General features: G+C 41.1%; 1 long non-coding RNA gene across 1 annotated transcript in view; it reads left to right on the forward strand.

The window, feature by feature from the left end:
- The window catches only part of LOC119656241, a 37,960-nt gene extending 26,551 nt beyond the window's left edge, over positions 1–11,409 (forward strand). Inside the window, exons 2-3 of the long non-coding RNA XR_005250023.1 lie at positions 2,051–2,375; positions 11,243–11,409. This is a non-coding gene — a long non-coding RNA (uncharacterized LOC119656241). The remainder of the gene's footprint in view (positions 1–2,050; positions 2,376–11,242) is intronic.
- The last annotated feature ends 3,167 nt before the right edge of the window (positions 11,410–14,576 follow it).

The raw sequence follows: 14,576 nt of genomic DNA on the forward strand, positions 1-14,576 counted from the left end.
ATTGGAACAGGATTAGGAAAATTAATTATTTCGTTGTTCAATAGGTAGTTTTTTTCAATACTGGATGTAGTTGCTCCGGTGTCTTAACAAATGATATTGGTCATCAATATTCCTTATATTAGGGCTTACCCTATGCATTTAATTTACTATGTTAGCTTCATCGTTTCACCATTTTTTAACAGAAGTATAGTTGCTTTTCCAAGTTTTCAGCCCGTCGCCAATCTCAAGTTCAAGCTTATCGATTTCGCGCGAATTCACTGTATCTGATGCAGCAGAATTTACGAGAATAATTGACATTCCAATGAATTGTTAAAGTGTCATATGCCTTCTACACTTGGCTGCTATTAAGTGAGCCCTTCTTAAGGTTTTGTGTAAAACAAAACCTTATTAAAATCGGTTTACTGTCTGTCGGTCACACGAATTTTTCTCGGAAACGATTATAGCGATTAACACCAAATTTGACGGAAAGGTGGGAACGGTGAACGCTGACGCATATAGTGAGTTACATCATTCTACGTCGAATTTTAAGGGGGTCGCCATACATGCAAAAGGAGTGTGTGCATTTTTTTCTTCACCAAATACAGTCATGTGGGATATCAAATGAAAAGTCTTGGTTAGCATTTTCGAAGCCGGTCTTGGTTTTAAGATTTGTTGGAAAGGTGAGGAGTGCGGGGGTCGAAAGTGATAATTTCTACCTAATCCAAAAATGTGAAAAAACCGAAGGTTGCCACTATATCGTACTTAGATTCCGAAATAATCCCCATACAGATATCTGTTCCAATAAAGTAGATAATAGTATATTACCATAATTTTTTAGTAATTAACTGTAAAACCCGCTTAAGTTCATCCTAGAATCATGCAATTTTGAAGCGATGTAGGCTATAATATAGAGCATAATCCTACCAAATTTGGTGGAAATCGCACGATTATTAACAAAGTTATAATAGGTCAAATTTCACTTGATTCACTTTAATTGTTAATATAACGTGTTAGCTACTAATGGAGCCAATGTCCACTGAAATGTTTTTATAAAAGAAATGCACAAAACCTTTCATACCTGAAGCGTCCAGCTTCAGGCTTCCCGAATTATTAAGATTTTGTGTGAAACAAAACCTCATTAAAATTGATTCACTGTCTGTCTGTCCGTCTGCCACACCTGATTTATTTGAAGACGGCTAAATCGATTGTCACCAAATTTGGCGAGACATGTGGTTGGTGTGCTCCTTTACATTCAGCGAGTGACCCCCATTTGTGTTAGGATCGAAGGGGACCCCCCTTCCTGCCAAAGGGGGGTTTACAGAATGAAAGCGCTCGAATACTGCTTTGCGAAACTGATCTTGTATCTAATATTGGGTAAACCATAAAGGAGTTAAGGCTCAAAATATGTTCCTTAAAAAAGTCTCGTTCTCAGAACCTATCCAACCGAAAAATCTGAAAAAAAATAGTGATGGATCTATATGAAATCTAGGCCTCAAAATACATCCCGTTCCGATATTTGCACAAATAAGGTTAGTAATAATATATTACCATGTTTTAGAAATTTACCGGGACCCCTCTTCCCTCCCTCCAGAAGTACAAAATTTGGCATCAGAGTAGACGATAATTTGCATGTATGTGTAATAAAGCTTGCGGGTAGTAGCCAATATAATAGACATGTGTATACTTGGTTATCAGCGGCTACGTACTTTTGTGCATGGAACAAAGTGGGCATGCGTAAAGATGCGTTCGCCCAATTTATCGATGCGGCACTTGACAATGTTTATTTATTTAGGATGGACACAGCATTTACGTCGTTAATATGTATAAGCATATGTGTGGCTTGGAGTTTGGCAAAGTGTGACGGAATCTTTTGTATTCTTAACTATGTATAAATGAAAAATCGTACTTAGTGAGTTTCTCCCATATGATGAACACACACACACCTTTATTCCCGAAGCTCCCAGCTTCCAGTATACCGACTTTTTTATTATTTATTTTCATTATTTCCCTTTTTAATTTTTGGGATGTAGTGACAATGATACTAATATTAGTATTCTTCTTTTTTCTTCAGCCTTTGTCCCGTTCACAAACGGGGCCGGCCAGGCTTTTAAATCCCCATCCAGCGAACCAAACCAACGTTGTTGCCGCTGGTCTTTTGGTCGTTTGCCACCGGATATCCTAATTTCGGATGTAATCAAAATGTGTCCCACCACTAATCCAACACAACATCTTCGCCTCCATTACCACAAGAAGCCAAAACTCAGAACCATAGAAAGAAATAAGACGGACGACATTGCGGAAAATTTTAGATTTGAGACGTTCGCTGATACTTCGATCACAAAAAGCACCAGTTGTGGAACGCCACTTAGGTTGCGTTATATGTTATACATCTGAGAGTAAGTATGTATGTTAATTCATGATTATCTACAGTAGTTACTTAAATATTTAGTAATTTGAACTGAAGAAGTAAGCGGAAGGAAGGCGTGTATGAAGGCGGGTGGACTTGTTATCTGGGAGGAGCGAGGAGCGTGTATTGTCTCAGGCTGTTCACTGACAGATTACTTTCTACTAGTTTTCTTATTGCGGGATGTGGGTGCTGTAACAATTTTTTTAATATTGCTCTAGACGTAATTTGACTAAATATATGAGGATGGGAGAAACTCCGAAGGTTTCATGAAGCAGGGAGTTACTGTTCAAAGCACAGGAGCTCTTCAGCGACCTGGAGATGGTGGGTCATATAGGTTTGCAAAGGTTATGCTAGGTCTAATTAGCGTTTTGTAGGGAGGGTTTAGTAGCTGGGAGTACCGCCGCTTTCGCTTATATCAAATTCTTTAATGCTACGGCCGCCTTAGCTGCTTTGTTAATGGATCACGTGGAGATTGAATTTTAATTTGTTATTGAGGTCGACTCCTAGGTATTTTATGTTATTTTTTCGATTAACGACATCATTAGAAATTCGTGTTTGGATTGATTTGCTCTCTGGTACTGTATATCGGTTGTATTTGCCATCCGAGTGAGGCATTGTGAGGCACCTTTCCGATGTTTGATAGGAGCGAAATAGGTCTGGCATGTTTGAGGTTTCCCCAAGGTTTTATCGATGTAAGTTGTGCGCTTTTCCACGTCGGAGGGAAGTGGCCGTTATTTAGTTATTAAAGAGTATTGTAAGAACTGATAATGGCAATGCATTTTTTAGAATATACAGTGCAACTCACTTAAGATCGATTTTCGGGTATAATACTCTTTTCTTTGGTCCGAAAAAAAATCTTAAAATTGTGCACAAATCTTCGCTTACGATGAACTCAGCTATAATGAACTTGTTTTAAACATATTTTTAAACGCAAGTCCATTATAAGTGCAAATTTTCTAGGGAATTCCCCGAACAAATTGCCGATTCTTTAACACTTTGTGACATCTGAAATTCCCTCGTTTTATCTGACAATAATGCCAATCTCATTTCTTGCCTGCCATTTTATACGTTCCGTTTTTACGTTAACTTTCAAGTGTGAACCAGGCTTTAACAAACGAAGAGAAACGGCTATGGGGAAAATCAGGCGAACATTTGCACAGAGAAAAACTTACCAAAATGAACAGTCTCCAACATTTGGAACAGTCGCGAAAAAATTAAAACTGAATTAAACTCACAAATTGACAACAACAAAATTGAGGATACCCTTATAACCACAAGTGGAAAGCATGCTTTTAATGTGGTTTCAACAAAAGAGAGCCAATACAAAAACTATTAATAGTGCTAGTTAAAAGCAAAGGAATTCGGAAGACTTATAGGGGATGAATTTACTTGCAGTAGTGGCTGGGTAGGGCTGACAACCCTACACGGAAAACAACTTGTTACGAAGCCACAATAGGAGCCTCGGATAGGACGGATTTTAAAACGACGGACCCGGCAACGACAAAGGAACAACGATTTGCGCATTTTCTCATGGAACGTGCGCTCCCTGTACAGAGATGAAGCTGATAAGCAGCTAGCCGATATCCTGTCCCAATATAGGGCTGATGTAACAGCGTTGCAAGAGATGCGATGGACAGGGACCGGTTTCCTGGAGAAGAGCCACTACACCATATATTATAGCGGTCATCCAGTAAACCATGTGCTCGGAGTAGGTTTCTTAGTCAGCCAAAAAATGAAACCTGCTGTTATCGGCTTTGAAAGCATAAGCGAACGGCTATGCACTCTGCGCTTGCGAGGCAAGTTTAGAAATATAAGCCTCATAAACGTTCACGCCCCTACAGAGGAGACTGCAGAGTCGGAGAAGGATACCTTCTATGAGGCAGTAGAAAGAACCCTCGAAGCCTGTCCCAGATATGATATTAAAATCATACTTGGGGATTTTAACAGCCAAGTAGGGAAGGAGCCCGTATTCAGGCGATACGTTGGCTCCCATAGCTTACACGAAAAAACAAATGATAACGGACTGCGGACTATTCAATTAGCAGGGTCACACGAAATGGCTGTTGGAAGTACCTGGTTTGCGCGGAAAGCGGTCCACAAACATACGTGGGCCTCTACAGACGGGACCACTTTCAACCGAATTGACCACGTGTTGATCGAACGCCGCCACCTCTCAGCCTTGATGGATGTCAGAACATATAGGGGGGCCAATATAGACTCGGATCACTATCTCGTTGGCATGGTGCTCCGAGCTCGAATAACAATCATCATCATCAACGGCGCAACAACCGGTATCCGGTCTAGGCCTGCCTTAATAAGGAACTCCAGATATCCCGGTTTTGCGCCGAGGTCCACCAATTCGATATCCCTAAAAGCTGTCTGGCGTCCTGGCCCACGCCATCGCTCCATCTTAGGCAGGGTCTGCCTCGTCTTCTTTTCCTACCATAGATATTGCCCTTATAGACTTTCCGGGTGGGATCATCTTCATCCATACGGATTAAGTGACCCGCCCACCGTAACCTATTGAGCCGGATTTTATCCACAACCGGACGGTCATGGTATCGCTCATAGATTTCGTCATTGTGTAGGCTACGGAATCGTCCATCCTCATGTAGGGGGCCAAAAATTCTTCGGACGATTCTTCTCTCGAACGCGGCCAAGAGTTCGCAATTTTTCTTGCTAAGAACCCAAGTTTCCGAGGATTACATGAGGACTGGCAAGATCATAGTCTTGTACAGTAAGAGCTTTGACCCTATGGTGAGACGTTTCGAGCGGAACAGTCTTTGTAAGCTGAAGTAGGCTCTGTTGGCTGACAACAACCGTGCGCGGATTTCATCATCGTAGTTGTTATCGGTTGTGATTTTCGACCCTAGATAGGAGAAATTGTCAACGGTCTCAAAGTTGTATTCCCCTATCCTTATTCTTGTTCGTGCTTGTGTTTGACCAGTGCGGTTTGATGTTGTTGGCTGATTCGTCTTCGGTGCTGACGTTGCCACCATGTATTTGGTCTTGCCTTCATTGATGTGCAGCCCAAGATCTCGCGCCGCCTGCTCGATCTGGATGAAGGCAGTTTGAACGTCTCGGGTGGTTCTTCCCATGATGTCGATATCGTCAGCATAGACCAGTAGTTGGGTGGACTTGAAGAGGATCGTACCTCTTGCATTCACCTCAGCATCACGGATCACCTTCTCGAGGGCCAGGTTAAAGAGGACACATGATAGCGCATCCCCTTGTCGTAGACCGTTGTTGATGTCGAATGGTCTTGAGAGTGATCCTGCTGCTTTTATCTGGCCTCGCACATTGGTCAGGGTTAGCCTAGTCAGTCTTATTAATTTCGTCGGGATACCGAATTCCCTCATGGCCGTGTACAGTTTTACCCTGGCTATGCTATCATAGGCGGCTTTAAAGTCGATGAACAGATGGTGCAAATGTTGTCCATATTCCAACAGTTTTTCGATCGCCTGCCGCAGAGAGAAAATCTGATCTGTTGCTGATTTGCCTGGAGTGAAGCCTCTTTGGTATGGGCCAATGATGTTCTAGGCAATACCACCATAACAATACCACCTAGAATCCCCTCTGACAATCAGGTGAGAGTGAACACTGAAGCCATCCACAACACAACCCTCCGCGACACCTATAAGAGGGAAATGGATGCCGCAATAACCGCAGTCAACAGAGGACCTGGAGATGAAGCATCAACTAATGATCTTCACAACCACCTGAAGAACGTTATCATGGATACGGCCGCAAATATACTTGGCCCCAGCCGCAAAAGGAGTCGGACCGGCTGGTTTGACGATGAATGTAAGCTAGCAACGGAACGGAAGAATGCCGCATACCGAGTAATGTTGCATTCTCAAAGAACGCGGGCACGCGCAGAGACTTATCACGAACTCCGTCGAGCAGAGAAGCGACTTCACAGACGGAAAAAGGAAGCCTGGGAGAACCAAAAAGTCTGTGAACTAGAAAAGTACATGGAGCAACCGCACCAGGCACGGAAGTCTTACCAATAAGTCAGCAGGATGAAGCCTTGTACACCTCGATGCTCATCCTGCCGAGACAAAGAGAGAAATCTGATTTCCGAAAGAATGGGCATATTAGAGCAATGGGTTGAGTACTTTGATGAGCTACTGAACAACCAGAACATCGGCGAGTTGGAGGTCCCGCCAACTGAAGACGCCGGACAAATACTGTCGCCACCAAGTTTAGGAGAAACAGTCCGTGGAATTCATCACCTAAAAAATCATAAGTCGCCAGCAGCCGATAGAATTACAGCCGAATTGGTCAAATATGGAGGCGACCAGCTACACCAAGTGGTTCATCAACTTGTGCTCAAGGTATGGGACAGCGAATCAATGCCTGACGATTGACAACGAGGCATAATCGGTCTCATATATAAAAAGAGATATCACACAGTGCAGCAATTATAGAGGTATCACGTTGCTGAGTACCATCTATAAGATATTCTCCACTATCTTGCTAGGCCGGATAGCCCCATACGCCCAGAACATCATTAGCCCATACCAAAGAGGCTTCACTCCAGACAAATCAGCAACAGATCAAATTTTCTCTCTGCGGCAGGCGATGGAAAAACTGTTGGAATATGGACAACAGTTGCACCATCTGTTCATCGACTTTAAAGCCGCCTATGATAGCATAGCCAGGGTAAAACTGTACACGGCCATGAGAGAATTCGGTATCCCGACGAAATTAATAAGACTGACTAGGCTGACCCTGACCAATGTGCGAGGCCAGATAAAAGCAGCAGGATCACTCTCAAGACCATTCGACATCAACAACGGTCTGCGACAAGGGGATGCGCTATCATGTGTCCTCTTTAACCTGGCCCTCGAGAAAGTGATCCGTGATACTGAGGCGAATGCAAGAGGTACGATCCTCTTCAAGTCCACCCAACTACTGGCCTATGCTGACGATATCGACATCATGGGAAGAACCACCCGAGACGTACAAACTGCCTTCATCCAGATCGAGCAGGCGGCGCGAGATCTTGGGCTGCACATCAGTGAAGGCAAAACAAAATATATGGTGGCAACGTCAGCACCGAAGACGAATCAGCCAACAACATCAAACCGCACTGGTCAAACACAAACACGACCAAGAATAAGGATAGGAGAATACAACTTTGAGACCGTTGACAATTTCTCCTATCTAGGGTCGAAAATCACAACCGATAACAACTACGATGATGAAATCCGCGCACTGTTGTTGTCAGCCAACAGAGCCTATTTCAGCTTACAAAGACTGTTCCGCTCGAAACGTCTCACCATAGGGTCAAAGCTCTTACTGTACAAGACTATGATCTTGCCAGTCCTCATGTATTCCTCGGAAACTTGGGTTCTTAGCAAGAAAAATTCCGAACTCTTGGCCGCGTTCGAGAGAAGAATCGTCCGAAGAATTTTTGGCCCCCTACATGAGGATGGACGATTCCGTAGCCTACACAATGAAATCTATGAACGATACCATGACCATCCGGTTGTGGATAAAATCCGGCTCAATAGGTTACGGTGGGCGGGTCACTTAATCCGTATGGATGAAGATGATCCCACCCGGAAAGTCTATAAGGGCAATATCTATGGTAGGAAAAGAAGACGAAGCAGACCCTGCCTAAGATGGAGCGATGGCGTGGGCCAGGACGCCAGACAGCTTTTAGGGATATCGAATTGGTGGACCTCGGCGCAAAACCGGGATATCTGGAGTTCCTTATTAAGGCAGGCCTAGACCGGATACCGGTTGTTGCGCCGTTGATGATGATAATGAGTGGCTGGATAGATAGATTTAAACGAAGACAGGTATCGTATGTGGTCGATCTTGTAGAGGAAGGGCATCAGTTGACAATAATGTCGTACGAAGTTTTAAAGGTACGATTTCTGTAAAAGATTACGATCCAGAAAATATTTTGAACGCGGGCGAGACTGGAGTTTTCTAGAAACTAACTCCTGACAAAACGTTTAAACGATTTAAGAATGGAGTTTGTGCTGGTGGAAAACTATTGTACTGCCATGGTGTTCGCAAATCTAATTGGTACTGAAAAACGCCGGCGGCTATTATAGTTACAGGTACTTTATTCAAATGGTTCAAACACATTGAACAACAATATTCTCACTACAGAAGAAGTTACTGATCAAGAACAAATGTCGCAGCATTATGACGATGACGACGATGAGACCGAACCAGATAACTAACCCTTGAAGAAGCTTATAAATAATAATAATCGTTGGCGCAACAATCCAATTCTATCCGGGCCTTGAAGTATATTAAAGCACTTCATTTATGATCGTAACCAAACACTACAGGATTACAGTACCCTATATGAGGCAATGTTAATTTTTGTTTTTTACCCTGATTTGACTCAGGTACTCGTTCACAGCTGGGTCGACTGATATCTGATGTCAATTCACGATGCAAATCCCCGCTGCAACCAGTGAGATTTGAGCCGCGACCTTCCGTATGACAGCCTCGTGCTCTAACCGCTCAGCTATCCAGAGACACGCTTACGAATGTTTGAAAAAATTAATGAAATTTTTACGGCATCCCAAAATAGTGAACATATTTTATCGAACATAAATGAAATTGAAAACGATCTAGAAATTCAAATTTTAAATAAGAATTCGGTTGAAATGAAAATAACAATTTTTTTCCAAATCTATTTAAAATGCTTTCGAAAAGTTTAAAACTTTATTTTCCTAGCAATTATGTAAGTAATGCGATTAATGCTAATAAATATAATAACGATCTGATGATTTTGCCTTCTGGTGCCGGAGTCTGGACTGTGGCTCACATCTAGTGAGTGTGATCTTCACTCTCACCGTTGGCCTGTTGCTAGAATTATACTAGAATGACTTAGGCTTCGGCGAACTTCTGTGCTGAAAATTGTGTTTTGACGTCTTGGAATAGTCTAGTGCGGTCATGTTTGTACGTTTTCATTATTTTTATTTAAAGTCACATATATAATACTTTGTTCAACTAAAAACTAGAACTTCATTTTTGTTTTTATACATTCGGATATAATGGACACTCCACTATAATTGACTGCATTTGTCAGTACCTTCAAGTCCATTATAAGCGAGTTGCACTGTAATTCGAAATTCCATCCGGTCCGTAGGACTTTTGTTCTTGCCCGCTAACATGATTCGCTTTGAGAAATAAAGAAGGATGCGTACGGACCATTCTGTATTTTATACGCCGGTGCCACCTCTAAGAACTAAGTGAAAAAGGATGCTCCCATTCCAATTTCTCTTCCATTAACTTCTATTGATGCAGTGTTGTTCCAATCAAGATCATGAGGACAACGCTTTCTTAACAAGCGACTAAAGTAGCTAGAGCAAGCTAATATTTTTTCTTCCGGTTAATGGAACTATAGTTTGTCTCCGTCAAATAAACAGATTATAATTTCCTTTTGTGTCAATAATTTTCGTTTATTTTCCCGAATACGTATATAAATAAATAAATAAATAATCCCAGAAATATCCTCAATCTAAATATATACTGTTTTATTTTATTTATGTTAACGACAAGGCCTTAATTAGCATATTCCCTTTACGGAATTAGTGAATACAGATATGAGGGCCCGTTACCCACATAACTCCGCCATGCTATTAACATAGTATGCTGGTCCCAAGCCCAGGTAAAGGAGAAGGGTTTGAGGAAACGTGCTTTGTACTATCCTCAGTAAAACAAAAATAAAATGGTGAGATCAACGAAAGAGATGAATAGAGTATAGTTGGAGTTATTCAAATATACTAAATCCTACCTGATCTCTTTTGATGACAAGTCCCGCGACAGGCCGACCAAGAAAATGTACACACTGTCATTAGAAACAAGATAACCGGATCGAGTAATAATCCTCGAAAAAATGCTAGGTCGTTCACCTCAGTCGACGCGGCAGGATGGGCCCTGGTCCTGTCGAGAAATAGGCAAGGGTTCTTGACGCATGGACCGAGGAACTCGAAGAAGCCCTATACGGTGTTGGCATTGCCATCTCAGAGGGTTTCCGTGATGCCATTAAAGAAGTAGAACGATTTGATGATCGGCTGATGAAGCTCACCATTATATCAGTTGATGGCACTATTCACTTCTTCACTGCGTACGCAACACAGACAGATCGACCTGATGCCGAGAAAGAGCTTTGCGACAAATCTTGGCCAAAGAAGGCATCGAAGCAGTAGGATCAAGCGGGATTCACACGCTCACAGCGCAATTATTCAATGAAAAACCACCCGAAAAAGGAAAAGGAAAAAAACGGTATCTGCAAGATGTCTTCCGAAGATTGCCCTTGTACATACGTAGGGCAAATCAAACGGCTAGTCAACACTCGGATCAAGGAACATTTAAAAAATGAGTTCATAAAACGGGACAGAAAAACACATCAATTCTGCAGTCGCAATTCATATTGTAGATCATGACCATAAAATGGAGAAGGCAACGGTGCTGAAAGAGGTGAAGCCCAACAAGTTGGACCCTTATCGAGAGTTTCCTCATTGGAAGAGAGCCTCAGGAGCACCGCTTGAATACAGATATGGGTAATGAGCACTCATATCTGTATTCACTGATACCACAAAGGGGATATGTAAATTAAGATATAATTGAGGCCTAGTCATTAAGATAATTAGATTAAAATAGTATATAATTAGATGAAGACACCAAGAGCCTGTGGAAACAGATATTCGGGAAAATAAACGAAAATCGTTGACAAAAAGGAAATTAGAATCTGTTTATTTGTTCGGATATGAATGCTGTCAATGCAGAAAAGCCGAGCGCAACACGCAATACCATATAGGTTGCCTATTTTTAAAGGTGAATGGTTGATATTATAATGTACTTTTTTACACCCGACAGGTGATTGAATCGGTTTACTGCCTGTTTGTCCGACGGACGCATTTTTCGCGGAGACGGTTTTAGCGATTCACACCAAATTTGGTGGAAAGGTCGGAACTGTGGAGCGGAATCCCCATACATGCAAAAGGGGGTGCACAATTTTTCATCAAATATGGTCATGTGGGGTATCAAATGAAGGATTGCGGTTAGTACTTTCCGGACTAGGTCTTAGTTTTGATATTTGTTGGAAAGGTGATAATGTGGGGAAGTGATTATTTCTTGAACGGACCTAATCTCAGAAACTACACAAACGAAAAATCTGAAAAAAATCAGGAGGCTACCACTATGTGGTATCTAGTTTCCAAAATAAAGTCAATAATGGTATATTGCTATAATTTTTAGAAATTGTCTGGAAAACCCCCTTAAGTTCATTCTAGCAACGTAGGGTATAGCATAGAGCATGATCCTACCAAGTTTGATGTAAATCGCACTATTACCAACAAAGCTATAATAGGTCAAAGTTTTAGTAATACATTTTATTTTACCACTTGGATTTACAATTATTTAATTAAAACATTTTATTGTAAAATTACTTTAATTAAAACAATTTATTTTACAATTACTTTAATTAAAACACTTTATTTTACAATTTGTATTTACAATCGGGGTCACCAATTTAATAATACATTTTATTTTACAATTATTTTAATTAAAACATTTTATTTTAAAATTTGTATTTACAATTAATATTTTAGATAAAATACGAAATTCCCCTGTCGGTGGTTCGCAACTTAATATCTTCAATTATTTCTGTTTCATATTCAATTATTTTATTTACAATTCAAAATTAGCAAGGCTTACTACGCCACGGCGGTGGCATTTATCAGTTGTAACTGCTTATGATCCAGGTTGTCCTTAAATACCTAAATCCAAACCTTAATTGCTAATTGAAATAATAAAAACTGTTGTTTCAAGTTTCTTGTTAGCACTGATGAAGGGAACAAGTGGTTCCCGAAATATCGGTATTTGCAAGAATAAATATCCACACCAACGAAAAAGAAACAACAAGTTTTTATTATTTCAATTAATTAATCGTTGGAAACACCGCATAATTTCATTCAGCTTAATTGCTAGTTAATTTTATAACCTAATTAATCCAAAAAGCCAAATGTTGACGTTTCCTAAATCACTGTTATTTCTTTTTTCCTCCCGTATCTTGTGGATGATAAAACTCTCTAATGTGTTCAATTTGCGGATGATGTGTCTAGCTACTAACGATTTGAGGGCATGTGTTGGTCTGCTTTTGCCAGATTTCCTTCTCTTCGTTCGTTGAACCTCGTTGTTATTAATCTTAATTTGCCCTATATATGTTCAATCGGTTATCTGGTAATTCCGCTTTTCTCGCTATCTTCCTTAGGGTCCTTGACGCTTCCTAATCGTGTCTTCAGTTGACGTGGTCTGCTAGTAGATATCACTTCGTTGTCACATTTCTTTAGAATGTTTTTCATCTGGTAGCTAATTTGTGTATGTATGGTAGGAACTCGACGTTTTTTAAATGGTCCCGCTTGTGCAAAAAATGTCGTCAGGTTATTCCTTTCCATTTTCGTAACTTTTTTACTGATTATTCCTTCTATGGACTTCCTGTTGAACCCGTACTTTTCCGCAGTTTCAATGATGTGACGTTTCCCATTGTTTAAACGTTCCTCTGATAAAGGCGTGGTTAGCATGCGATGTGAGGAGTCTTGTGATGTTGCTGTGATGGTTCTCTACGTGGAAGTTGGTTTCCGGTAAATGTCTAATTCGATTCTTTCTCTGTTGTTGAAGGGTAGTTGGTAGGTGGTTGTATTCGACTGCCATGGCGAATGTAATACTCTTGTGGACCGTATTCAATTTGTTGGGTATGGTGTCCTTTCCCAATTGCAAAAATGTCAACATATCTGGCCCAGAATCTTGGTAAAATACCAAGTTGTTCTATACATTCCTCTATTCGCTCCATAAAGATGTCGCTGATAAATGATGATAGCGGATTACCCATGTTGACGCCCCCTACGGTTTTGAAGTATCCATTCCTGAACATGAAGTAGCTTTCACTCATACAAAGGGTAGCTAACTTCATATATTGTCGTATTTTCCTTCTCCATTCCCACGATGATTGGTCGATATTAATTAGTTTTTTGGCTAAGTATGTCAGTGCTTCCTTAACTGATATACTGGGGAAAAAAGCATACCTTCTTCATCCGTTTAGGATGCATTCAGTTCAGATGGAGAGGCTATATTGACTCTATTGGACAAATGCCTTATAACATCTGAGAGGGAGAGGTAGTCCGAATTGCATCTATTATGCTAGTGGTGAAAGAATCATTTCCTTCTCTGAGCTCCGAGCTTTTTTTTGCACATAAGCGTAGATCTCTTCATTAGAGTGTATACGAAGTTTATTAAGTGGTGGTCCTAAGGCTTTGCCAGGAAGACTATACACAGGAGGTGAAACTCCCTAGGCAAGCCTTCACGTTTTGTGGGGCAGAAAATATAGCGTCCGGTGGGCGGGGCTTGTTAATCAGGATCTCAGTTGTATTCTGCGCATCATCATTGACATTGGTTCCCATTTGTGTAATAGTATTAATGCGTCTGGCCGCCTTTGATACAGAAATTTTCCAGCTTGGTGCCAGAACCATTTGGAGAAAGCGGCGTTCCGAATAAGATTGCAATGACACATTCTTAATTTCCTATTTTATTTATGTGTGTACTGGTTGTTTATAGGTGGTTGCTTAGTTAGATTAATTCGCACACACAGAAGCGCTATAGTAACACGATACACAATTCGTTTAAATTTGCACAGAACGCACTGCGATCTTGACTAGTTTCACCTCATGCGTATAGTCTTCTCCGTCAAGGCCCAGTAGTCAATCTATAATATATTAGACTACTTCCTTCTGTCTATGGAAATGAAGCAAAGCTTGCAGGTAATATCATGTGATACCTTACCAGGCATGTCCGACCATTTCGCGGTCAATCCCAAACTGTCCTCACCTCTTTCTCTGAAAAAGAGAGTAATGACCACAATTAAGTCTTTCGCCCACACTGACTGGGATAAATTCAGGGCTGAGTTAGCGCCAAAACTCAACTTGAAAAAGCTCTCAAATAATCGCAATCTGTCGGACAAAGAAATCGGCGAGGCTATTAACTAGGTGTCTGACGCTTTTGACACTGCTACACGCAGGAACTCTAAGCTAATAAAAGTCGATGAGTTTGAATTCAATTCTCTTCCACATGAGACAATGCTCCACTTGAAAGTTAGGCAGATTTAAAGGCGTAATCTCAAGCACAAATTTCACGAGCACGGGAATAAAATAAATGC

This window comes from Hermetia illucens, chromosome 4, assembly GCF_905115235.1.
Source record: "Hermetia illucens chromosome 4, iHerIll2.2.curated.20191125, whole genome shotgun sequence".
In the NCBI taxonomy this organism is placed as follows: domain Eukaryota; kingdom Metazoa; phylum Arthropoda; class Insecta; order Diptera; family Stratiomyidae; genus Hermetia; species Hermetia illucens.